At 40.6% G+C, this 26,376-nt stretch overlaps 1 protein-coding gene across 1 annotated transcript in view; it reads right to left on the reverse strand.

Moving 5' to 3' along the window:
- CDH11 (cadherin 11) overlaps positions 1–26,376 on the reverse strand; it is a 528,216-nt gene that overhangs the window by 325,825 nt on the left and 176,015 nt on the right. The window contains exon 6 of the mRNA XM_075434068.1: positions 6,557–6,648. The gene's annotated coding sequence lies outside the window, so the exon portion shown is untranslated. The remainder of the gene's footprint in view (positions 1–6,556; positions 6,649–26,376) is intronic.

A 26,376-nucleotide genomic window follows, 5' to 3' on the forward strand; every position in this document is an offset into this window, starting at 1 on the left:
ACACACAAATCCATCTAGTTTAGAAGCCTTCAAAAGAGCTTGATGTGCTGTTCACATGGCGGGATTAGCTAGGTGACACAGTAGAGCTACAGCATCTTGGCGAAGGGCTGGTCCCAGGACTACGTTTGAGTGTTGTGACACAGCATGCTGACTATAACACGTCCAGCATCAGCAGCGGATCTACGGCCCTTGTGAGAGGTGCTGACACACTGTAACTAGCTGGATCTCCCTTGAAGTTTCAGTCCTAAAAAACAGTAATAAAACCACCCAACCTGTACTACAACAGCTCTACCTGATCTGACTTACGCTAATTCCCAACCCCAGGGTGCAGGGCATAACCTGGAGCTGCCAGTGCTGCAGACTACAGCAATGGATGGCAAGCACAAGCAAACTCGGTGGGAGGCCAACATCACAGACCCTTCCACCTTCAGGGCACAGCATTCTCTGCCGCTTATGGCTCTCTTCGTCCTGCTCCACATCAGAAACCGCTGTCGCAAAAGGGCAAATCAACTAAGCAGACAGGTTTTATGTTCTTTGGGAGTTATCTTCCAACTCCCCACTACCTGCATCATCATCATTATTATTATTATTGACAAAAGTTTGCAGTTCAGGTCTCGGGTTTGTTCATCCCTTATCTCTTCCAGAGCTGAGAAGCTAAGAAAAACTGTTGACGAGAAACAGATTTAGCCAAATTGTTCCACATTGTCCACAAAATAACAACACCTTCTATATCCTTAGCTGGGGCTAGATATTACTAGTTTCACGTACGACCAAGACAAGCTGAGTTCCTCAAGACAAAGCTGTTCAAGGCACTCCAACAGATACCCAGCGAGGGGCACAAAGCCCTTGCAGGGTTATGAGGCTCATTACCTGCAGTCACTGTTTCATAAGACGTTGTGAGGAACACAGACTACCAGAAACAGGAAGAACTATGAAAAAGCCATGTACAGCTTTAAAGACAGCAGAAAGTACCAGCATTTTAAAAACCTGACAGTGCTTTTATGGTTTATAAATATATTTTGTTTTATTTTCCTTCATCCTATTTGTGGCAGACTCATGTACTCCTACTAAAAATTCTTTTCAACTCCAATGTTTTCCCTTCGCAGTATAATCTTGAGGGGAAAAAAAAAAATAATCACTTTTCACATTACTGAAAAGACATCTAGGATGTTTTATAGTCTCCAGCACCTGGGAAAAAAACATAACAATTGAGTGATATGACATTTTTGGGAGAACATGAAGGCAATCTCTAAATGAGATTTGAGCTCTTAGACAGCCTTAGCACACTCTGATACTAATCTGGATCAGATCTCACTTCCAGGAGTGATGTGAATTCAAAGCTTAGGCCATTTTCCAATTAAAACAAGGTAACAGGCTGCTTTTTCAAGGTATATGGAAGATATGCACAGGTCCTGACCTTCCACGTCAAGCTTTTTGACTAGAAACCTCCATTTAGATCTGTTTTCTCAATGCACTCACTCCAAGCTCCTGCTTTTTCCCCTCACCCCTATAATCCCCAAGGCCCTCAGAAATGCCACTCTCCCAGCGGACGTCCCCCTTCCCTATCGCTCTTGTAGAGCTGTGGATTCTTTCCTGAGGCCCTACTGCAAGCTGTTACCAGCACTGCCACCATGAGTCCTTTGCCAGGCACCTTTCCCAGATTTGGGATGCTGACCAAGAACACTTACTGTTTTACCATGCACAGACATTGTGGAAGATACGTTACTGTGTCAGTGTATTGGCTTTGCATGGCAAGGTTTTGGTAGAAGGGGGGCTACAGGAGCGGCTTCTGTGAGGAGCTGCCAGAAGATTCCCCCCTGTCCGACAGAGCCAATGCCAGCTGGCTCCAAGAAGGACCCACCACTGGCCAAAGCCAAGCCAAGCAGCGATGGTGGTAGCACCTCTGGGATAAAACACAGTCAAGAAGGAAAAAAACCTGCGGAACTGCAGCAGGAGAGAGGAGTGAGAGTATGTGAGAGAAACAACTCTGCAGACACCAAGGTCAGGGCAGAAGGAGGAGAAAAAAGTGCTCCAGGTGCCAGAGCAGAGCTTCCCTTGCAGCCCACGGAGCAGACCATGGTGGGACAGGCTGTGCCCCTGCAGCCCATGGAGGCCCATGGTGGAGCAGATCTCCACCTGCAGCCCATGCAAGACCCCACACCAGAGCAGCGGGATGGCCGAAGGAGGCTGTGACCCCATGGGGAGCCCACACTGGAGCAGGCTCCTTGGCAGGACCTGTAGCCTCATGGAGAAAGGAGCCCATGCGGGAGCAGGGGCAGCGTGTGAGGAGTCCTCCCCTGAGGAGGAAGGAGTGGCAGAGACAACGTGTCATGAACTGACCACAACCCCCATTCCCCGTCCCCCTGCGCCACTCGGGGGGAGGAGGGAGAGAAAACGGGAGTGAAGCTGAGTCTGGGAAGAACGGAGGGGGTCGGGGGAATGCGTCTTTAAGATTTGGTTTTATTTCTCATTATTCTACTCTGTTTTGATCAGTAATTAATTAATTTTTCTCCCAAGTTGAGTCTGTTTTGCCCATGACAGTAGCTGGGGAGTGATCTCTCCCTGTCCTCATCTCGACTCAGGAGCCTTTCATTACATTTTCTCTCCCCTGCCCAGCAGAAGAGAGGAGGGATAGAGTGGCTTTGGTGGACACCTGGCCCCCAGCCAAGGTCAACCCACCACAGCCTGTTTCACCATTTCCCCAGAAATCTTCCCTTCCAGGAGTGGTGACTCCATAAAGCCACTGGTGACCATCCAGCTGTCCCCCTAGCTGCTCACACAATGTGGCCAGGACCCCAGCCCTGGGTTCCTCTGAGCAGGAGCACGCTGTCTTGCCATCTTTGTTCCACAGAAATGGAACACTTTCTCATGTGAAAGCATCACCTTTTTACATCTTGCTTCTGCCTCTGGAAACTCATGAAATCTTAAAGCCAACCACCCCTGGAAACAGAGCTTATTATTTGACCAGGGCACTAGTTTCACTTAACAGCCATGTATTAAAAGACACGAGCCTTGCAAAAACAAATGAGCTGAACATAAAAAGCAAACCACGCTTAGTTTCTGGAAGATGAAATCCAGCCACACTGACACTAGCATATAGAATTGATATAACGCAAGCAGTCATCTAAACAATGTGTTACACTGTAGTTTGGAAGCAGTGCAAAAATACAGTTTGGTGTCCTGTGGAATAAAGGCAGCACAGGAAGAAAAAAAACAAATCACGAGGTTCTTCAGCTCAGGTCAGATCAAACAAAAACTGAGTTTCTTGAGGTATCCAAAATTTTGAAACTAGTTTTTGTTCTGATGTCAAAGTAAAAACTGGAAATTTGAATTTTTCACAATGCGACAGATCTTGAGTATTTTGTTACATTTTCACAGCATCCAGTTCTATTTGATCTGTGAACTTTGCAGGAGCCAGTACCCCAATCCAAACCGCACTTAGATTTGAAGAAAAGGATCACGAAGTAGAAATTTCCTAGACACGCAGGTATGAACAACCTCTGCCTACGTGGTACACGACAGTGAGACAGCATTAGAAAGGAACATCAGAATGAGCACCAGAGGAGAGCTTACTTCACTGCCTTTCCTTGCACCACATGCAGTTCTACAACGTTAAGTAACGAGACAGAAATAGGTGCAAAGCATCTCGAGTACCTAGACAGCCCACCTGCTCAGCTATCCCCGCGCAGGTCTTGAGTCCACCGCGCGGCCGACGAGCCGCCCTGCCCAGCTCCAGCGCCCTTCGGAGCCCTGCCTGCGCAGGAGCTTTGGCACTGCCCTCAGCAGCGGGAGGGACATTTAACTCGGGAGTTTTGCCATCTTCCCAAAGCGTGTATTTCCAGAAGCACAACTTCTAGTATACTTTGGAGGTGAGTTTTCTCAAATATTAAAATCAACACTACTGCATAGCAACAGGCAAATAGGAAGGTTATCTTTATCTAAAACCAGAATGTTTTTGACAGACATGACGGAAATCAGCAGTTGATATGCATTCAACATCACGTATTTTGGCATTAAGGAAGCTCAGATCACCATGTAAGCAACAAGCATTTGTATACAAACAGTCACACTTGTTGGCTTATAAAAATGACTGGTAAATAACTGAGAGCTCCCTTTTCCCACCCTTATAAAAATCACAGAGATCTCAGAAGACAATTTCTCTCCCGAATTATTTTTATTTAATATATGACTAGAATAATAGCTTGCAAGAAACAGACTGGTTGAGCTATTTGCCTTTAAACAAGATTTTCCTGTACAATTAACAGAAGTCTCCTATGCCCAGACGTCACCCTATTAAATGTGACATGAAATATAACCAATAAATAATTAAGTTTCCAATTAGTTATAAATAAAAGATCAACAATATAACATTTTAAGAACCACACAATCAATTATCGGTATTAACTAGTAATTACTGAAAGCTTAGCACATTAAAAAATTAAACTAAGATGCAAACAGAGAAAAAATTCTATTTGGGAAGAGTAAATTTAAGAAACGTCTTACATCTTGTGCAATCTGTGTCTTGTATCCCATATATTTCATTCCTATATAAGCATTTGTTTGCTTGGCTAAAACGAGAATGTGCTGCATGTTAAGAATGACATGATGCAAGTGTCAAGTTACTCACATCTCTGAAACCCTTGCTCAAAGCATGCACTTTAGAGTAGTCAACATTTCAGTACGTAAAAATATTTTTCAGTAATGCAATTTCTTATTACTTGTTCCTGTCACAATAATACCGAGAGCACTAACATGTTCTCCTGAATAAACACTCTTCAACTGACAGACTAGAGATATTTTAAATACTCCCTCACTCTTGGTCACAAAGGCATTTCTTACGAAAGGGCTGCACGTCGCTGCTTATTCTGTATTTCTAGGCATTCACACCAGCAAGGTTCAGCATCTAGTGTTTATTTCAATGAGGCAGAGCACATGGAGAGATCTTCACTACTGAGTGCATGCACAATAGTTAATGTGTTGTATCACACCACAACTTGGTTTCAGTTGTTCTGCAAAGGAGAGTTCCAGCATCTGTTAACTTCACCAGTATAGACATCTGCAAGGTGTCAGGTGGGAAAAAGCCCAACATATCAAAATGTGCATTTTGTTCTGCAAGAAAACTAATGAAACAATGAATTAAGTACTTTCATAACATACTTGTTCAATATACTGACAAGATACAATAAAAATGTATCTTTAACTTCTTTTATTATATATCCTACATTAAGGAACCTTAAACTAAGGAAGGCTGTTTGGATCTGCTTATGATATATTAATACAAAATTACACACGCACACACACACAGTTATCACACTCTATGTTTCCGTACTTCTGCAACCAAAGAAAGAAAAAAACCTAATGCAAAAGATATGTAAAAATACAGTACACGGTGTCAAGCATTTTGATAATTCAGCAGGTGGCCTGCCATGTTCCACATCTCAATTGCATGGCATCAAAAAACAGTAGGAGCATCAGGCACAACAGAGGAGAGTTTCAAGTTAGATGGTCTATGTGCACGTCTTGAACACCACTTACATTATTTCCGTATAAACAACCTTGGCTATTATCAGGAATCCAAGAGATTCTTTTCTTTCAGTAGTTGAAGTAAAGGCAGGACACCAACATCTGCAATTCTACACGCACACAAATGGACACTATGTACTAATAAGCTACAACACAACTGAAGTGATTTCAGCTGAATCTAATGCCAAATAATCAGTATGCCATATAATCACCTAAATCACAGTATCAAAATCCATGAAAAAGGAATAGTAACTTTTAGACAGAATAAATACACGCACCTCCCCACACACACACACAAAGTGGAGCTTATCATTCTTTCATCTCAGGACATGACCTAATTAATTCCATCTTAATGACAGAAAATATTTCCTGTAAGAAAAAAAGCATCTTAGCATAATCAGATGTTCTTCTAATTTGTATTCCTTCCAGCTGACACAAAAATCACCCATGAAGACAGCTGGAGTTTCAGTGCTGCCATGAATAGTCAGCATCCACACTGTCGACTGAATGTAGTCGACTATTTTGACTTAAATTCATTTTTTGATCCTGGTATTCAAAGGTTATGATGCTATGTATAGCATATGTAAAATACGGTCTTCCTCAGTGCTATTTCTGCACACAACTGTGAAGCAGAACTAATACATTTAACTGATAAATACATCAAAGGGAGCATGTCTAAAGCAATAAATATCTCCTGTGGTGGTGATGTTTATGCACTACAGGAGACATTTTGCTGAGTACGTTTGCCCCTTTGATGCAGTTATCATTATTATAATGGAAGCATTAGTTGATTTTATTGCTTTTTAAACACCACTGTTGTCTACCACAGCTCCATTAAACGTAGCTGCGTTCATTAATAAAGTGAACGGAGAGGTTTTCTTTTAGGTCTGGATGAGTTTGTTGGTAGAACGGCTATCACACCATAAATCCAGCTCTTTTTCCTCATGGCCTCTTTATTCTAAGGTTACCACTGGGGATCAACAGATTTGTGTTTACACCGAGATTCGTATACAACTTACATCAGCAGACTGACCTTGGAAGTTCTGTAATTCCGGAAGATTCACAGAACTGGACTGATCAGTACACACAGAGAAACTCCTTCCAGATTCAAATTCTTGTATCTCCCTGAAAGAATTCCCATAAAGTTTCCATTAATTTCTACTTATTAAAGCTCACCATAAATACAAGCCTAGTAACAGGTTTCTGATTAACCAGAAATAAAAACTCAGTGTTGCAAAACAGCCTTACCACAGTAATATATGCAGTCAGTTTGTGTCCCCAAAAATGAGTGCTCACGCATAACATTTTGTGATCAAATATGTATGCACAGACTTCTAAAATTCCAGTGCTATACTCATAATCAGGACTGCAGGAATAACACCTTCAGCTTCAACGCAAGGAAATTTAGGCCTAGCAAAGTACGCTTCTCTCTGCAGTTGGCCCCCTAAGTTTTTCTTCACATAAAAGTTCTGAGTGTTACTGGGAGCAACCTTCCCATTGCATAATGAACACCAGATCCTCTATCCTGAAGGACGCTGACCAACATCAGCGCTGGAACAGGTTGTTCAGCAGCTGAAAAACAGCTGTGCTACACTAAAGACGCAGCAGTCACCCAGTGCCACCTTCTTCAACGAAAAACGGTTTTTCACACGTGCAATAATGTAAGCCAGCTTAAGAGGATGCTCTAAGAATATCTTGATTCTTTTAGATTTTTTTTTCCAATAGACACATGTGAAAATGTACAGAGAGGCCAACCGTAGAACCAGCGCGACATATAATAGGAAAAGATGTAAGCGTGGAATTAAGAAAATCCACGCGAAGGGACGTCCTGAGCATGTGCCACAAAAATCTTGTAAAACTTTCTCTTGGGGAGGTCAACTTTTCAGGGACGACTGTAATTTCAATACATGTCCATAGAGATAAATACAGCAGAGATAGCATAAGACATTTTTGGCAAAAACAATGCTATCCATCACAGAAGTTTGGAAATTACTTTTACCAGATTAGAAATAGAGTTATAATTAATACTTAATGTTGGAAATTGGTAATCGACTGCAGCATGAACGGAATTTACTACCACAGAGGTCTAAATACTCAGCATTTCAAGCAGAGCACCTGGCAATATTTAAAACTTTTTTTTTTTTTTAAGATAAATTAAAACACTCAGCAGACAACATAATTAAAAATTCTGGTGTACAGGTCAAAGAGAATTTACAAGCATGTTTCTTAAATAAATTCACTATTTAGAATCGCAACAAATAACTTTATACTTACAGTAACAGAATTGGAAGAGGTACAAAGAATTCTAAGTACTTCCTGATTCTACACCATATATTAAAGAACGGGGAGGGAGGATTAATGCACTCCAGGCAGTATCCTCACAGTCTAGCTTTGAGCCATTCTGTAGTGTGCTCCTTCTGTGTGTCCCTGAGAAGCTAATCAGGGGTTTCTTATTACGGTCAATTAGGAAAGTGCTGCTCCAGATGGGTAGTTTTCAAGTAAAGTTTGCCAGGAATTCTCTAGACAGCTTTTAACTGCTCTGGAAATGTGAAGAGTGCTAGAAACGCATCAAGTGCCAACATCACATGCTTCCTTGATGCATGCTTTAAACAAACGTCACCACCTGATATTGCCAGAAAATCTTAGGCCAGTTATGGTGTATCAATCCAGCGCTTAAAACTGCCTCTGTTTTCCATTAAGCTATTTCTCGGTGAACGTGGAAAATGTCTCATGAAACATATGGGAATTTGAAAAGTCTGTTTTATTTAGAAAACCAGATGAATAGGAACTCAGTTACCGAGTCCTTCTTAAAAAAGGATCCAACTATTTGCTATTGCCTGTGATTTGTGTCCTGCAGATGAAGGAAGTGTTAGAGGAAACTAGACTCACCCATGGACCTAATGAAATGCTGCCAGAAGGTAGCGGCTGTTCAGTGAATGAAAATGTACTGTTAGAAAAGGAAAGTGTCAAAGGCTAATTAAGCTGTAAATTAGAGTCAAAATAGGGCAAAGTGAGCAACACAGAAGCAAGCAGGTGTATGTGCAAGATATATCACTTAAAACTGGAAAAAAGTAAAAGCTCATATTGTTTTGGTCAGGTTCCAGGCTTGCCCAGGTTTTTCAGATAGGTCATAGACTGCCCTCACCTCTCATGGGATGCAGGAGTTAGATGACAAGGTGGAAGAGAAGTATATGGTCCCAATGATCCCCGTAAGAAAACAGAGCAGCGCAATCCATCATCCCCAGACTGCTGAATCAGCATTCGAGGAATTGTCACTCACCACAGGGCAGGATCTCGACTGCTGCTCAGCAACAACCTCTGCCAGGGCTGTGGGGCACGTGTGGAGGAGCAAAGGGGGCAGATAGCAGCATTGGGCACACCTCGAGCCACCATGGCATCTCTCACACTGCAGTCTGGGACTTAATCCAAGTTATTTAAAAACTCGACAGAAGAACGGGACAGTTCAGCTTGTGTGTGATGTGATATGCTATGTATCTCCCTGCATTCCTCAGCATCACGAAAAAAACAAACAAAAAAAACCCCCAAACTACGTATGAGAAGGAATGTGAATTTTCTTCTTTAATATTTCAGGTGGTCAGTGGGTATGATCTGTCACCCAGAGAAGAATATCTAGGGTAAAGCTGGTTGAGCATTCTCCAGAAAAGGAATTCCGTTGGTGAGAAAAAGCCTAGTTGCTTCAGTCAAAATGTTTCAGAAGAACATACTGGCTTTGATTACTTTTCTATCAAAAATTTTTCCCTGCTCCACATTGGATTTTTCAGGGAAAAAATGTGCCAGTGCTACAGATGTTAAGTTCAATCCCAGGAGCGGGCCGTATCTGGCGGCCTGACTGCTGTAACCACAGGCAGGCCGGCTCTAAGCAATGTCGCAGCCTCATACTCTCACAAAAATTCCTCCTGGGAGCTGTGTGGGCTTGTGCAACGCCACGTTTAAAAATCCATGGCAGGATGTGGTTGCACAATCAGAGTATACTTGCTGGAGCCTTTGTTGTGGTTGTTGTTTTAATACATTAATCTTCTCCAGCCAACTGTGTCTCGCATTATCAATCTTTCATTAACATATCCCCTTGTTTCTGAATTTTTTTTTAATACAAGGATTAGTGCAGCTGTGTCTCATCAGACCTCTTGTGTCTTTTTCTGGGACTTTGTAAGGGACCCTGATTAAAGACTGTCTCAGCTGCTGTGCTTGTCTGCATTTTTCCTTCCACGTTGCCACTGAATATTAAGAATCTTATTGTTCCTTTTGTAATTATGTTAGCACTTGGGCCCTTTAAAGAAAGAAAGGAAAAAAAAAAAAACCAGTATTTTTTTACTGAATGCTTCCTCCCCCCCACACACTACTTTTTAACTGAAAGCCATTTGAAAACGCAACAGCACGTTTTTAGAAGCCTCAGCAGAGGATGTGGTTCTGAGTTCTCCTGTGCTAACATCTGCTGAGTTCATTGTTTTCCTGGATTAACCTTCCCTAATTGAGTTGTACATTTTAAGAGAGTTTCCATTCAGAAAGAGAAAACTGCACACCTTTTGCTGTGGTGTCTTTTATGTCTTTATGTGCAAGAGAAGACAAGCTTGCAACTGCAAACTGTAAGACAAAAACCATTATAGTTTCCACTGACGAATAAAACCACTGGCCAGGCAGACAAAATACAACTTGACAAAAAGCCATCTAAAAAGGCCTGAAATTTTTCTTGTTCTATTGTAGTCTTAATTTTAACTGAATTGTTGACTTACAGCCTTCACCTGCTAAATACAATTACCTAATAAGAGGAAGGTACTGGAGATTCAAACCTATTAACTTTTTGGACATGTATATTTTTCTTAATTGGTACTTTCATAATGAAGTACCCCTCAAAATTCAGCAATTTTATGCAGAGATGTTTTTAAAAGCCTCAGAAGCACTGCAGTTTAGGGATCTTTTTCATTAATATCTACAGACTATCTGGATTGTGCTTGAGAACTACATCACAAAACTTCTGGGTTGTTTTGGGTTTTTTTTTGACTAACTATTCGTAGAGTGCAGATATTTTAGTTCAATGTCATTACAGAATGCTTTATAATTATAGGAAAGACAATTAGAAGATATATTTGTAATACAAACTGCTAACTACTTTCAGCTGGCAACACTATGTCCTTGCATGAAAATTATGCTATTATATTCCATGACTGTGCATAAAATGTAAAGCTCATGGTTCCTATAAGAGACAAAAGGTGTGGAAAAAATAAATAAAAAAATTATTTGAGTTGCCACAGAAAATAAGGCTAACATTTGCCTTCTTTGACCTTTTTTTCCCCCCTCTCTACAACAAGGTGGAATGCAAAATGATATTTAGCCTTTGCAGATATTTCTATTTGTCCAACCTCTCTCAGAAATAACAGATGATTCCTAGAAAGGCATTTTAATGTGATAAACCTAAGAACAAGAGATTGCAAGAGATCATGCAAAGAGAGCTAAAAACAGGGTTCATTTTCATTTCAGGGATGCGAACATGTTAACGTCAATGAGCATTTTAACAGTGCATCTGGTCCTATACAGAAATACCAGTTCCACGGAATTCTAGCCAGGAATTTTATCAATTATGTATGATCAGAATTTGAATGAAAAGCAACAAACAGAAATTCAATGTTCTAACATGCTCATGGTATACCATCTTACTTGCTACTTTCTTCCACCATTGTTGCGAGACTACATCCTCAAATGCAGGAGAAATACCTAAATGAATTTTAAATAAAGGTGTATGCAACCTTAAGAGTAACATTTAGCTTCTCTGTGTGGAAATTATTTACTCTTTTGATATATAGCAAGAATGCCCCTAGAAGAATTTGGCAGCTATTTTGAGCAAGATGATGAGTCATGCAATTGTTCTTATCAGGTTAGAAAAACCCTTTAACATTTAAAATTTGCTTTGGAGATTTCTTCTTTGCAGATGCCAAACAAACCAGTCTACTTGCAAATGGACAGTGATGTGCCATTATTACAACATATATAAGAGAACCCATCAACAAAATAAGAGATGATATTAACTAGGAGAGAAGATGGCAGCTGTAATTTTCTGTGCTATTCCTGTAAACAATGAACCAAGAACAAAATGCCACTGGAAAATAATTTTATTCCCTTCCATCCCTTCCAACAGTCAGCCTCTCTTAGTACACCTTTCTTCATAGTTTCCTTCATTTTCCACTAAATAATTACTCTGTGGGCCACCTCTTGCCCTTGACATCAGAGGGAGCTGTGTGCACAAACTGAAGACAATGTATTGCTCTTCACATATACAGTTATTTTTCCAACTGCATGAGAAGCTATTTGCTAGACTTTGCTATAAATTCATGGAAAAAAGCCCTGGAAATTTACTATCTTGTCCTGAGATACCTATGAAATGTATGATAGTTTTTACAATTCATAAAGTAAAATAAGGATGATTTACAGCATTCTGTGATGGCTGATGACAACCAAGGACATTTGCAGCACACTGTTCTTGTACAACAGGCTGTAAAAAATGCTGCAAGTCATCACTTACTAGCCTGCCTTGCAGGTCCTCCCAGGGAGGGAATCAAGCTACCCTAGGATCCCTGCGGCTGTGGGAGCCGTCCCTGGGAGGAGGGGATGGGTTTTAATCTCAGCAGCTATCAGTTTTGCTGCACCTCACAGCTCAAGAGAACTGGCAGACTTTTCACAAGTCAAGCATTTACCTCCTGTTCTCTCTATGTTTCTAAATACTACCACAATTTGGCTGAAGCTACAACTACAGCTGCAGTTTAAGGGTTTTCCTGAGATTACCCAAGAAACGATTCAGAAGCTAAGTAGTGTTGTCACACTGCTACTGTTAAATTCAAATTCACTGCTAGGTTCAAGAAAAGGGACCCTATTAGGAGCAGGAACAATCCAATATACTCCCATACATGTCACAAGGGATTTAAAAATTATTACATCTACTGCCTTCTCAAAGCTGTATTTCTTTCTTGACCATAGAATGAAGTGTCTACTGTTTTCCTGTGGAAATAATTTTATGAGGGCACATAGACCAATGGACAGCAATTACTTAGGTTTTATTAGATCTAAACTATCATAATAGGGCACACTCACATTATTTATATGATCAGGGGAATAAATTCTCTTTTCACTTTTCCATGATGCTACTGCCAGAGCTATGCAAACCACAGCTGCTACGTTCTAGGCATTTCTCCTGGCTGTGGGGAACAAGGCAGCCTAATCTGACCAGAGACTGAGTTCTGAGTGTCCTCCTCTTCCCATACAGTGTAGCTGGGAAAGAGTAACAAAGCAATGCCCTCTTTTTGATGGTTTTGAGAATTTGGCAAAATTTTGCCATAATGGCAAAAGAAGAGAGCTGCAAGGAGTTCCTCCTGCTTTCTGAGGGATTCCACTGGAACAGGTCTGCTTCACAGGGTAATGTCTGCAGGAACCATCAGTCCTACCTTAGGCAAATCACCTTTCACTAGCTGTTCACTAGATACAGTAGCTACTTATCACGTACTATGTTATTGGTTGGGCCCTCCCCAATATCTTCAGGATCCCACTCTTTCCCCTAAGCAGCTATTTCCAATCTTATAAAGATGATTCTACATTTAAATTCCTTAAATCCTCTTAAAAAAATTTCTCCTTAACTCTAGACATACCGCAAAATCATTACAAATAACTGATAGCAATATATAAAGCCAGTGGCAAGCCTGTGCCTTGAGAACTGAATTCAGTACATGATCTCAATACAATTGAGTTCCAGCAAACAAAAGAATGCAAGAGAAACATCCTGCTAGGAAATACAGCCAAGTCCTCATCATATGGGGACGGTGACAGGCGTAGTAGCAGAGGAAGTCACAGTCACCCCAGGAGCTAGAGTTCACCCTCTCAACCTCTCCAAACAAAACAACTCCTTCCATTTATTGCCTTCCTTGGCTCAAGGAAGGAAAGGTCAGCATCCTCAATGATCATCTAAAATTTATTTTAATTGAGATTATCACAGCAGCGTGTTACCCGTATGTATAAAAGGAATTTTCACTGTTACAAGACCAGAAGCCCGGAAGCAGGTGATGCTGCTTAGGCAGGGGGGTTGGACTAGATGACCCACAGAGGTCCCTTCCAACCCCGAACATTCTGTGATTCTGTAACTGCCATATTCCAGTCTCGGCTTTACTATAGACAAAGTGAGTTGCCCAACAATTCTCTGTTTCTCCATGTGTAAAGAAAATAAAATAGTAAAATAAATAGCCTTCACTTACAGTCCTCTCTCAAATTAAGTAATGCAAGGGTTAAATAGTTAATATTTTACTGAGCTTTGAAAACAATGTCTGGCAATCTAATGCTCCCTTTCCTCGACAGATGGCTTAAAAGAAATCTGGGAAGCCTTACCCATGGAAAAAATTGCTAGCCTTCAGAACAATTCATATAACAGATATCTGAACACATGGCTGCCTTTCAACACTTCTGCTTAAACTAGGAAGAGGATTCAAAAGCCAACATCCTCCAGAAAGTTTTTGCTTTACAAAGATCCCACATTATCTCTCTTCTCCCTCTCCTCAAATGCAGTCTTCCCGTGCTCTTTACTGAGCTGTTATTGCTTAAGTGACTTTAATAAAACCAATACGTATATTACTTTAAAATTACCATGCAGTATTTTAACATTTTATAAAGATAAGAACTTACTAATACGAATGGTCTCAAAGTAGCCAGATTGTCAGCAAAGTAGATATACTTTTCCAATAAAAACTACTTGGGCAAAAAAATAACAATAGTCTCAAAAAAAGGTCAAACTTTTGCAACTTCGTCAAACTAATATTTAATTCAAAATTCAGTTATATCTTTTTATATCAAAATTCAGGTATATCTTTTTTAAAAAATATTTCAGTATAAACCACAGAAAAACACCACGATTTCCATTAAATCTTCTTTGTTCAATGCTAAAGAAGATCCTTTTTCAATTTCTCAAAACTATGAAACACAATAAGAATGGCAATCTGCCCAAGGATGAAGCATTTTGGCAGGTATTTTCAGTAATCCAAGCCTTATCATCCTCTTACGGCCCTCGCCCTTAAATTTTTCCAGTCACTGCCCTGTGCCCAGTCACCAGGCATGGTGCAACCTTTCCCATTCCATCTTCAGTCCCGTATCTCCTACTGATACTTAAATCCCCTTAAAATCACAACCATAAAGCCTTATAAATTATAATCCTATTTGTTATTCATAAAAGTGATCACTATCTTTCCCCAACTGGTCTGCTGGTCTTTGATGATCATATGAGTAGAAAGCATCTTCTTCAAGTGGTCAGAAAATACCCAACACGTGGCAAGCATCACTCTAAATAACAATCAGTGTCTTAAAGAAACCCACCACTGTTCTGGCAAGAGCATCTAAAGATGGTAAATATTGATAGGGGTCAGGGCTGTGCCGAAGGCAGTTCAATGCAGTCAGCTGTTAAAATCACAGCTAGTTCCAGCTCCTGACGGCCCCAGCAAGGCTCCATACACACTTCCCTGCCTGCACTTAAGCTGTGAGGGCTCCTCATGTCACAGGCTCTCTGCCTGTTTTCCAGCCTTTTCGAGCTCCTGAAGCCCCAGGCAGTTGCACCAGCCTCTCCACACCACAGCCTCTGTAGCATCCTGAAGTCCCCCTGGTCTCCGTCCACACACCGGCATCAGCAGCAAAGCAAACATCCCTAGCCGACCATGTTCACCCCAGGACCCCCAAGCAGAGCCCCCGGCTCCTGCCCGGCAGTGTCCGGATCTGCCTGCCACACAGCCCAAGCCCGGTATCGCCATAACCAGAGTAGGACAGACACTCACCTCAACCCACCGTGGGACCTCTGCCATACCCAGCAAGAGGTAGGCACACTGCTGAGTCACCCACCCCACACATTCATCCCCCTGCTCCATCACACCCACAGCCGTACAGCCCAAAACTTGCTATGCCTGCCGATCTACGGGGACTGCTGCGCTCACACATGCTGCAGCTTAACTCTCCTGCCAACACCTTCACCTACACACCCCCAAAACATTTACTGGTCTCCTGCCAGATACACCATTCCTGTCTCTCACAGCCCAGAGCCTTGGATCTGATTTACGTGGAAACTCTCAAGCTCTGATGTACACTCACACAGGGCCACCCAAATAAACACAGCTCTTGCAACTCCAATCTTACAATACTACTCGTTAGTCAGGAACGATGCAGAGGTGGAGATATAGCTAAGGAAAGTTAAAGGGGCTTTAGTTGCTGTTTTACTCCTCAACAGCACAAGCTGCAGCCAAGTGAATGCACTGATGTCTGAAGGGACTTTGCCAGGCACAAGAATGCAAGGTTGTTTCTGGTGGTAGCACAGTCAATTAGATGGGTAAATCTGGCGACAGAGTAAGCTCATAAGTTTACCTATGCTTCTGATCACACTTCTTTCGAAATAACTGGCCATGTTCTGGACACTAGCAGGTGATACAACAGCAAATTTATCCACTTCATTATTTACTAAAACAGCACTGTAGGACATCCATGTGTTCAGCTTAATGGACAACTTGCCATTCCTTTCCTTATTCTGGCCTCGATCCAGTACTACTCCCCACATCTTCTGTCAGTCGTTTCCAGCTGTGGCCTGTTACAATTAAGATGAAACTAGCACGCTTGATTTATGTTTATGTCCCTCTCTTATCTCTTTCAATCGTGTTTTTGCCTTAATCAAAGTGCTGCTATCATTTGGAGACTCACATCAAATCTTGACTTCTTAAGAGACCACCTAAAGTGGTCTATAGCTCTGCACATCGCAATGACTTGATAGGCAGAGGCTTTTGGGGGGGTAGATCATTTGTGCTGTCCATTGAGTCCTGTCAGCTAAAGGCCCACAAGAAAGATTCAAATCTTCAGTTTCCTTTAGGAAAAGGGATAGTAAGGCACAGGAAATAAGACCTCCATGAGTGCTTACGTATGTGTCTGCCCGCAAATGAATGAAATGATGATAAAATACCTTTAGTGGCTGCTTTAATTCCTCCAGAGCCCTTTCGGATGTGCCAGAAAAATAGGAGATTCCTTCTCAACATTTTGCTGATCCCTAGTAAGGCTAATAATAAACCCTGTAGGAGGAGTCTGTTATAATAATAAATGACATGAAATGATGCACATAGTATAGAGAAGACCCGTCAGTATTACTGCTATTGAAAATACTGGTTGTCCCTCACATGTTCTAAGCAAAATTCCCATTTCCTGGGGGTAGAAACTATCTTACCACGTTAGCTTTTCTTTTTCTGTGCTTATCCTTTCTTTTCATTTCCTTCCTCCCCACTCTCCAGCACATCAATATGCACCGCCACCTTCTTCTTTTCCATATCCTAAGTTCCCAGAAGTTTGGTCTAGGCACAATTTATTTCAATTCCCAAGCACCCTTGGCAAGCAGATAACAAGCCAAGGGAGTTACTGCACAGAAGCTAAAGGACAGACAAACCCTCCATCAAGCAATGTACACACAGAACTGAATGACAGTTAAATATGCATTGTAAACAGACTTCTTCCCTTCTGCTACCCTTGCACAGCACGATAGAAACCACCAAGAAACTAGAAATGTATATTTAACCCTACTTTTGGCCATCTCTATTACTAAAAGCTATCCAGGCAACATTTTTCCATGATAATCAGAACCACAAACATCAGTTTGGCCACTGTGCCACCCCCTTTGTCTTATCCAAGGCCAAGGTTCCCTTTTCCTGCTTTTTAGTCCTTCAATATTTAACTTGCAGCATTTCTGAGTAGCTTGAGGACACAAAACAACTTCTCAGAGAGAAATACTGTAATTTCTATGAGGCTGAACTGTATTGGGGCCTGCCTTGTTAACAGGTGCCAGGAAACACAAAGCTGTTGGTACACAGGGTGCCGAGTTCACGTGACCTGTGAGCGCCTCCTCGGTTAGAGCCCCCGCAATGCTCACGCATGGTCAGTCCGGCGAAACAGGCAGGTACAACAGGACCTGATCCCAGCACAAGCAGCAGTGCCTCAGCAGGGGGGTTGAGGGGAAAGGTGGGGACGCGGAGGTCTTCTCTTTTGACAACCAATATGAAGTATTTAATGTAACAACTCAACCTGCCACATCACCACCAGCTTTAGAAGGAAAAAGCAGCATCAGAGTCGCTTGTTCTGCATTCTTCCGCGATGATCATTTATCACAAGATCATCCATTGTTATTTCGCTGCTTCCAAGTGAAAAAGAATAAAAGGCCAACACCACAAAAGAACAATGACATCATGAAAGGACTGACCAGCAGCAAAATTGCATCCCTGATTTAATCATGTGAGACTATCAAAATGAATCACCACTTGTTCCCAACACTGCTATTTCTTAAGATAGCCATGCACAAAAAACAAGGAAAAAAAAGTCTGGTGTTTCAGCTGTGTATGTCCAAGAAATAAAAAACAGACACCACGGTGGGGACTTCTAACAACGAATACCTAATACCAAAGGAAAAAGTGGAGGCATATAAATGCAGAGAATAAGCAAACCGGTGCCCTTGGGTTATTGCCCTAACCGCTCCATATTCAGAAAAATACCTCTACGCTCTGACATGTGGATTGAATCAGTAGGAATCCCTCCAGTGTAAAACTGTATTCACTGCTAATCTCGCTGAGTGGGACACGCAACATGACATCACTAATCTGGGGGGGAACAAAGCAGCTGCTGTATTTAAGCAACTCGGGGAGTGCAGAAATCTTATTTAGCAGATATGGCTTTCTAATAAATGTAAGACCAAACTGTACACAGTGTGTATAGTATGACCTTTAAAATTTGAAACTGCCTAAGAGTGGTCTCTTGCACAGATTTCATTGCAATTAAATATTTGTAAATCATTGGGAATGCAGAAAAATGCAACTGTTATGCAAAGCCAAGGTATGAAATTCTCTTTTACTTGAAATCACGTTCTATTTTACATTTATGTGACATATTTCATCCCTTAGCTGTATCATGAGCCTATGAAAATCTTTCCTTTAAATTAATTCTGTATGTCTCCTTTACCATGATGTGCCTGATTACAGTGCCACTAGAAACTCTTTTTTTCCTTTCCTTAAAGGCCTAATCCCATAATACTTTATAAAGATCTTATTATGTACAGATTGAGCTTTTTCTTTCCCAAAGCTTTCAACTTACTCGGTTTGATCGGGGTCATGGGGCCAGGCTCATCCCAAGTATAATTCCACTGTAGTCAAAAGAGCTACACCACTGATCATACTAGACCACATAAGCAAACATTTGGTGCCCTACATTTGGCAACAGAAAAGGATAATGTCGTATTTATTCCAGTTTCAGTCTGAACCATACTTTGATATATCATTTGAGATGCTAATGAGTCAAACAGACATTTACAAGAGTAATACTCTAAATATAACACCCTACTCAAATTAACTCCCTATTCTTCATACTTTGTTGAAACCTTCCAAGCATTTCAGTAAACACTTTGGATATGATGTGCTGCTTAAGCTCTCAGGATGGAAATTATCTCATGCAAGTGATTTTAACCAATCCATCCGAGACTGAATCACTGGAATTTTCCTGTCTGCTTAATGGTGAGAACTCACCAGTATCATCTTAAAGATCTTTATCTTCCTTTCTGCCATGCAGTAACTTTACGGGAAATTACAATTAGTTAAAATTGTCTAGTTCTACATGTACCAACCTCTATTAAATGTCATTTGAAACAATGTCGTGCAAGGACAAAAACACTGAACCATGAAAGGTCAACAGTGATTTTTTTATCTTTCTGCCCAACAAATTCCCAGTGCTGTAAATTCTGCCTTGTTCAACAAGTATGCATTGTACACAGGGAGTGCACTGAATAATCCACACCTCTTACTCATTTGGAATGAAAATGAGAAAAATGTAAGCTTAAAGGAAGGAGGGATAAGAAAACTGTGAAAGTCCTTGGAGCCGCACTAATTATGAACTGCAAATATTTGTAATTTTTATCATATGGATCTTGGACTTTGAGATCCATTCTATTTAATATCCACTTTTAGAAGGTCGACAGTCCCCATTCACTTCACATACTCCATGTTTACTGCCTTCTCATTCTGTTAATAACAAAAAGGTGCCACAGATAATTAAAAACAAATTCAGTTCCAGCATTCATTAAGGAAGAAAATATGATCTTCTGAAAAGCTATCACATATAATAAAGCAGTGTTATCTGCCTAGAGTTACAGTGATTTCAAATGGATAAGTCTAGAGGAAGAAATCCACCAAAATGCAGTTAAACTAATTGCTGTTTTACAAGGGGGAGCTTAAAAATGTAGTAATTAATTGACCTACTGTTTGAGACAATTTCCCTATAGTTAATGATCACTCTTGCAAAAGATGAAAAAGACAGCTCTCTCCTGTGATTCGAAAAAAAGGCTAATGAAACCAGCACAAACTAACATTGCTTGTCTTTCCAGTATATACGAAGTGGAAAGCAGAAAAACAAAGAATATCGATGGGATGGGATAAATTCTGAACTAATTTTTATCTATGCAACTTCACTGCACCTAATAGCATTATTTCAAATTAGGACTGGGGTTCTCCCAATACCCTGACATTTTGAATATTTAGCCCTAGGCCCATAGTTACCTGGGTGGAGAACAGTGTAATGTGAAAGTAATTGAAAAAGTCATTTTAGTGTTGGAGATTGAGAAAAATATAAGGGTTTATTCACTATAAGAACATTTTACTTATTTGTTCATAAGTCTGAACCAGATTGTGCAAAATACCTTGAAACATGGTTTATTAACCTATCTGCTATTGCCTAATTTGTTATGCACAGATTTCTGAATAATTTTAATTATTTTGAAAAAAACCAACAGAAATTGCATGCATATTCCAAAGATGTCTAAAGCCTGCAAATGCATACAGACATATTGTATAAATGCTGCCACTACTGCTTGCACAACACACAAGGTTCACAGGCACAACAGGAACATCTATATCCACTGGGGTTTGGGGGGAGAAACCCCTGCATGGCAGTGCCCCATAGAAGGGACCTTGATCTCCTAAGAATAGAACAGTGTCAAATCATGTAAAGGGTACACACAGAAAGGAACGCTGCATTCCTAAATGTCATGATTTCAGTGACAATGCAGATAAGCTCAATATGACCCAGGAGCGTGCACTCACAGCCCTGAAGGCCAACCATACCCTGGGCTGCATCCCCAGCAACGTGGTCAGCGGGGCGAGGGAGGGGATTCTGCCCCTCTGCTCCGTGGTGGTCTTCTCCCTAAGAAATGTCCCTACTTCTATGAACAAGAGAATATACACTGAAAGAAAAATCAGTTTCTATAAGGCTTTTTAGAGCTATGGTAAGGATTTTTATAACGGCCCGATTCAGTGGTCAAGAAAGACCTATTTTGCACTTTAATTCCATAAATCCAAAGGTTACTGACTTCTTAATACCAAAGATCATAAAAACCTCTTAAAAAACAAATGTAATTTGGTTTTGGTAGGTGTTTGGAGGTTTTCCTGTTTGTGTTTTTTTGTTTAAGTCAACAAACATACCCAAGCAAACAAAAAAAAGGAGTTAAGGCAAATGCCAATACACTAGAGTTACACTTTGATGTTTAAATATCTGTTATTATAAATATTCATTCTCACCTTCCACACACAGCACAGATTCTAAAAAATTTGTCAATGGATTTTACTTGAACAGATTTATTAAAATATGTAGATAACAGTTACTGTCTTTTTGGTGGGAAATAGCTGTGGTATATGTACTACCGGATCAGATCCTTTAATCAAACAAAAAGAAAAAAGAGATTGTTCCAGCTAAGGATTAATTGCGCCAACTTAAGTCAGGCAAAATATATTTTGGCATTGCTTCTGACAGATGAAAATAAAACAAACATTAGGGATCAGCTTGCAGCTAACAATATGCAAAATTAAAGAATATAAAAATTTTAAACTTTTATGGGAGTGCTGATTAGCTTTTGTTCTAAAAGCCGCAAAGAAGAGACTTTGCTGTTAATCTTGTTACACATCTGTTTGTTAGCAAACAGAAACAAGGATCCTTAAACACCCTGCTATTCAAACAAGATAATAGACACTGAATGAATGCTATGTATTAGTGGCCTGTGCAAAAATGGCACTTTTTTAACGGACAGAAGTAAAACAGTAAAAAACTCAAACTGTCTCTAAAGTCACGTATGACTAAGCTGATTAGAATAAAGTATAAGGCCTATGCATTTTTCATTTGAAGGTTAAATTCTCAATTAGTTTTTCAGCATGTTGCCATCTCTGTTGAGCACGGTTGCTAAGTGCAGTAAAACAATAGCTTTCACTGTTTGAATTCATGTGCTGAATTCAAGACACAGTCAGAGATCTTGTAGGCTCAAGAGTACTGAAGTCCAAACCAGAATTATTACGTAAAACCAAAATCCAAACATCAATTTGAGTTTTTAGTTTTTTTAAATTCTGGTAACAGAAAAAAGACTTTGTTATTCTTGATTATGTTTATTCCACATTTTTCAGACTCATCTTTTTTTTTCATGAAAGCAGAAGACTTCAATAGCTGACATCTTAAACACTTTTCAATAAAATGCATGAAAAATATACAGAATGCATAGAGAAATATTTTAAAGTTGAGTACCTGAATTAACTTTGTATACAAATAATAGGCTTAAAAACATAATCTACTGTAAAACCAGAATTAACTAGCATCCTACTGATGAAGAATATTTCAGAACATACTTTTCTTTGTTAAAAGCCATTTCTTGGCACTTTGGAGAGCACAGGTCTTAATGACTGAACAAAAACTGTTATCAGACTGAACTACATGTGCCCTCCCACTTTGCTGTCTGGCTGCTCAGTGCCTCACAAGAATGCTGACAAAATAGCTACCTAATGAGCCTTTCATAAGGTGTTTAGCCAACAAGCATCCCAAATTGCTTATCTTGTGTTGTTAGAAAAATCCAAGTACCTATAAAAATATCTAGATTCTCTCCTATAGATACTCTCTCCTTCTCACCCCACATTTTCTCTAGGGCAGAAGCAGCTCCTGGCCATGAGAACTTCACCATGTTGCCTGTCCCCCTCTGTTTTTGCTAACCTAGTCTAAACACATTCTTCCTTTCATAAATGACAAACGAGTTGTTGCGTGCAATAACACTTGCATTAAAGCAGCCTTAAAATAGATGCAGATTCTACGAAGAAACATTAAGTTTGAGAAAGCATAAATTCTGATGGAAGCCTTCTACTCAACACTGGAGCCCAGAAGAAAGAAAAGCATCGAGCTTAAGTCAAACGTATTACAAAAACAATCAATACCATTTCCACGGTAGTATATATGGTAGCATAACTAAATTCTTTCACAGACTACAGTTAGAGGTGAGGCAGCTTGGCATTTTGTCTTTTATCAGACAGTCAGGAAAAAAAGTGCCAAAGTTTAGGCCCAAGAAGGTTACAGCACTGCCTAGCACACAGGAGAGCCAGCTGCCCCTCAGCCCTGAGATCCCACTGCCAGCTCCCCTGCCCAGAAGGATGCTCGCTGATGGAAAGACACTCGCATCTTCCGAGTGCAACAGCACACGCAGAGTGCCGTTGGAGTGCAGTTCATTAAATGCATGATTTGTCCATTTTTAAGTAAAATTTTAGATTAATACATACCAGCCTTCAGTAACAGACTGTAAAATACAGAACAGATCACATTTTCATATATTTAAGATACCTAAACTTCTGTCAGGTCACCAAAGCACATGAGATCAATTGTTCCTTATCTCACAAAGATATTACGCGAGTAGATAAAAATGGAAAAACTGAGGTACCAAATGCCTTAAGTGACTTCTGGCTGATCAAAATAGAAACCTCTGCTTGAGCAGAGATGTGCACGCGTTCTCTCAAGCTGCAATTCATTGGTCCAGCCCACAAACAGTGCCTGAAAGAGCTGTCTGTCCCGCCGCGAACCAAGTCAGCCAAATCTCCACCCAGGTTAAGCTTGATGATCACACTTCAGATGCCAGCGGACATAAAGAAATTACAACAGAAGAAAAAGCAATAACTGAACTGTGTACTGCACTGTTAGTTAACGTAGGCTCCCTTTACTACAGCTACGCTGGGTTTTTTTGACATTTTAGGGTTTTTTCTTTGGTTGTAAATTACGTAATTTCCTTACCTTCAGACAATGTGACTCGAATTCTGTTGTTAACTTCCCAGTGTTAATGAGGGCAGACATTCACACTTTTTTGAAGCTGAAATCCTTATTATCCCCTTCTACTTTGTTTACTCAAATACACTTATGAGGCAAAAAAAGCACAAGAGTGTGAAAGACGGAGGAAAAAATCTAGGAGGTAAGAAAACATTCATAAGATCGCAAGCCAGTAACTGTGGAAAAATACTTAAAAGCAGTATCATGTGTAATAGCCTTTATGTCAAAGGTGGATTATCATTTTGGATTTTGCTCCCCTGAAAGATACAGCTCGCTTTTACAATCTACCCACTTCCCTGTACAGCTACAGAAAGGCTCCTCAATGTTTGACCATTAATCTTATGACCCTTAAAACATTCCTTGTTTAAAATTATGCTGAAAGACCTTCAATCAAGCACAGCTGCAATCAGTGGAGACAACATTAATCACTTGAGAAGTGGTGTTTTGAGACTCATAAAAATGAAATGAATCACAATATGAAAAATGCAATTATTTTTAAGGGCTTTGTTTTGTTAAATTGAGTCACTCGATCTGCTGTCTTTGCTTATGTGTTCTTTGAGGGGGGAGAAAAGTTGGTTTGACGCTCACTACATGTCCCCTCCATGCCCAGGTCTGGCTCTCCGGGTGCCACACCGCAGGCTGCCTCAGGCACGCCACACCGAAACTGGCACCAGAAAAGGAGCCTTAACAACATCATGACCGTGGTCTGCTTCCCGTTGTTATCTTTCAATCCAGCACCTCGGTTCAATCCCCCACACAAATAAGCCTGAATTTCCCTGTGGCATGACAGTACGATTATGTGTCCTTCTGTGGTTTTTTTTTATTTGAAAAGGCTCTGGTTTCATCAAGGGCTACTAAGACACGCATTCAACCTTGTAATAAGGAATTCACTTGCTGACTACTTATTGACCTATGAGCTTTGAAAGGCCTGTTTATCTAACAGGTCTGATCCTGCAAGGAACTCAGTAAATTGCTGTTCGGAGTAATGTGTCAGTGAACCAGTTCACAAGTACAGTTTGGGACAAGAATAAAAGCCAGCTGATGATTTCAGTAACTCCTCTTCCCTGGCAAAGGCAGCTCAGGCTAGGCAGAAAATCAAGATGCCCACACTGACTTCCTAACTGCTTGACCAGTTCATCACATGTGATATCAGTCCAATAGGTTAAAGAGTCTACTTGGACAAATGCAAGGTTATCAGAGCTACAAAAATGTGATCTCTATGACAGACGTATTTGAAAATAATTTTCAGAAATTGATCACATTTTTACAGATTTTTCTTGTGGTAAATAACTGAGAAAAGTCTTATGTCAAAGGAGAAATAAATTCTTTTGAATAAATTATTGGTTTACATTCTCATCAGTCATGAACTGGTTGGCAAACTGGTCCAAGAAATATGCTGGGTTTTGCTTAGTGCAGAAACACCAGTTTGTAGTCAGAAAGAACTTTAGTTTTCTATTTTGCTGGTGATTTTGCTTGCAAAAGAAGATGACTACCTGCCTGCCCTTCCTCACAGAGGACATGATCACATGCCTTCCTGACACACCCGGGCTTTCTCTTTAGGCAACATCAAGGCTCTGGGGACTTATCTAGGCGGCAGAAGGTTTGCCTGAGATTCTTCACACCAGAGGGGATTTCGACGGACAGAGCCTGTCCCGACTGAATTTGAAGGGAGTTTTGACATGCGAGCAAAGAACAAGCACTTTCCCCACAAGTACCTACAGACAGATCGCACAACACAAGTGCATCTCAATAGCTTTTTCAGGAACAGTCCCATTAATTTCTTTCGAGACACACTCTGTGAACAATAAACTCTGCCTGCGTTAGAGGGTCACAGTCTTGTTTCCTAATAAAGAAAAATAGCCCTATCAGAAGAAATACATGGATTGCAAATACAGATTGAGCAAACGATGCCCTCAGCTGGATGCACTAAAGCCTGCTTTACAGCACAGTGGTAACAAATTAAACAATACCATGACTTTAGCTACAGGTAGCTAGATGCAGGCATCTGTCATCAGAGACTGAAGCTTTCAAAGGATGGTAATCCAGCAGAGAGCTGTAGTTATTGCCTTTTTAAAAAAAAAAACAAAGAAAAAAACAAAACCAACCAGCCACATAATAACAAACTTTAACCTTCATAGTTTATTCAAGGAAAAGAACGGAGAATAATGTGCACCTCTACAACCTTCCACTTCAGTTTGCCTTTTTGTGCTCAGGGAACACCATTAAAGACATGGGGTTTTGGCTTTGTAAGTCTTCACAAAAAGAAAAAAAAAAAAAGTCTTCGAAAAACAGTTTTTGATTCTGCTCCAGTGCCAAACTTCATTTGCCTTGTGATAGAAGAGAGAGAGCTGGTAATATTTCGACCGTCATTGAGTAACGACACAAAACCGTGACTGCAGGCTGCTGGCACTGCAGGGCATTGCAGCGGGCTTCGGAAGCGTGTGTGCTGGCAGCTCTGTGTGCAGGACATGCACGAGGCAAAGAAGGTTCCAAGTTGTTTTAACCGAGTCAGCAGTCACTCCACCTCCCAAGTAGAAAAGCAGTAAAATAAAGAAACAAACAAAATAAAGGAAATTGGTTCTTGTGACTGTTACGTTAGGCTGCCCACAGATCTGGGATAATCTAAAGGCTTCAGGTCTTCAAGTCTTCAAAAGGTCTTCAAAATAAGATGAAAAAGTCAGTAGCTGCCAGCAA

Source organism: Opisthocomus hoazin, chromosome 12 (genome assembly GCF_030867145.1).
Source record: "Opisthocomus hoazin isolate bOpiHoa1 chromosome 12, bOpiHoa1.hap1, whole genome shotgun sequence".
Taxonomy (NCBI): domain Eukaryota; kingdom Metazoa; phylum Chordata; class Aves; order Opisthocomiformes; family Opisthocomidae; genus Opisthocomus; species Opisthocomus hoazin.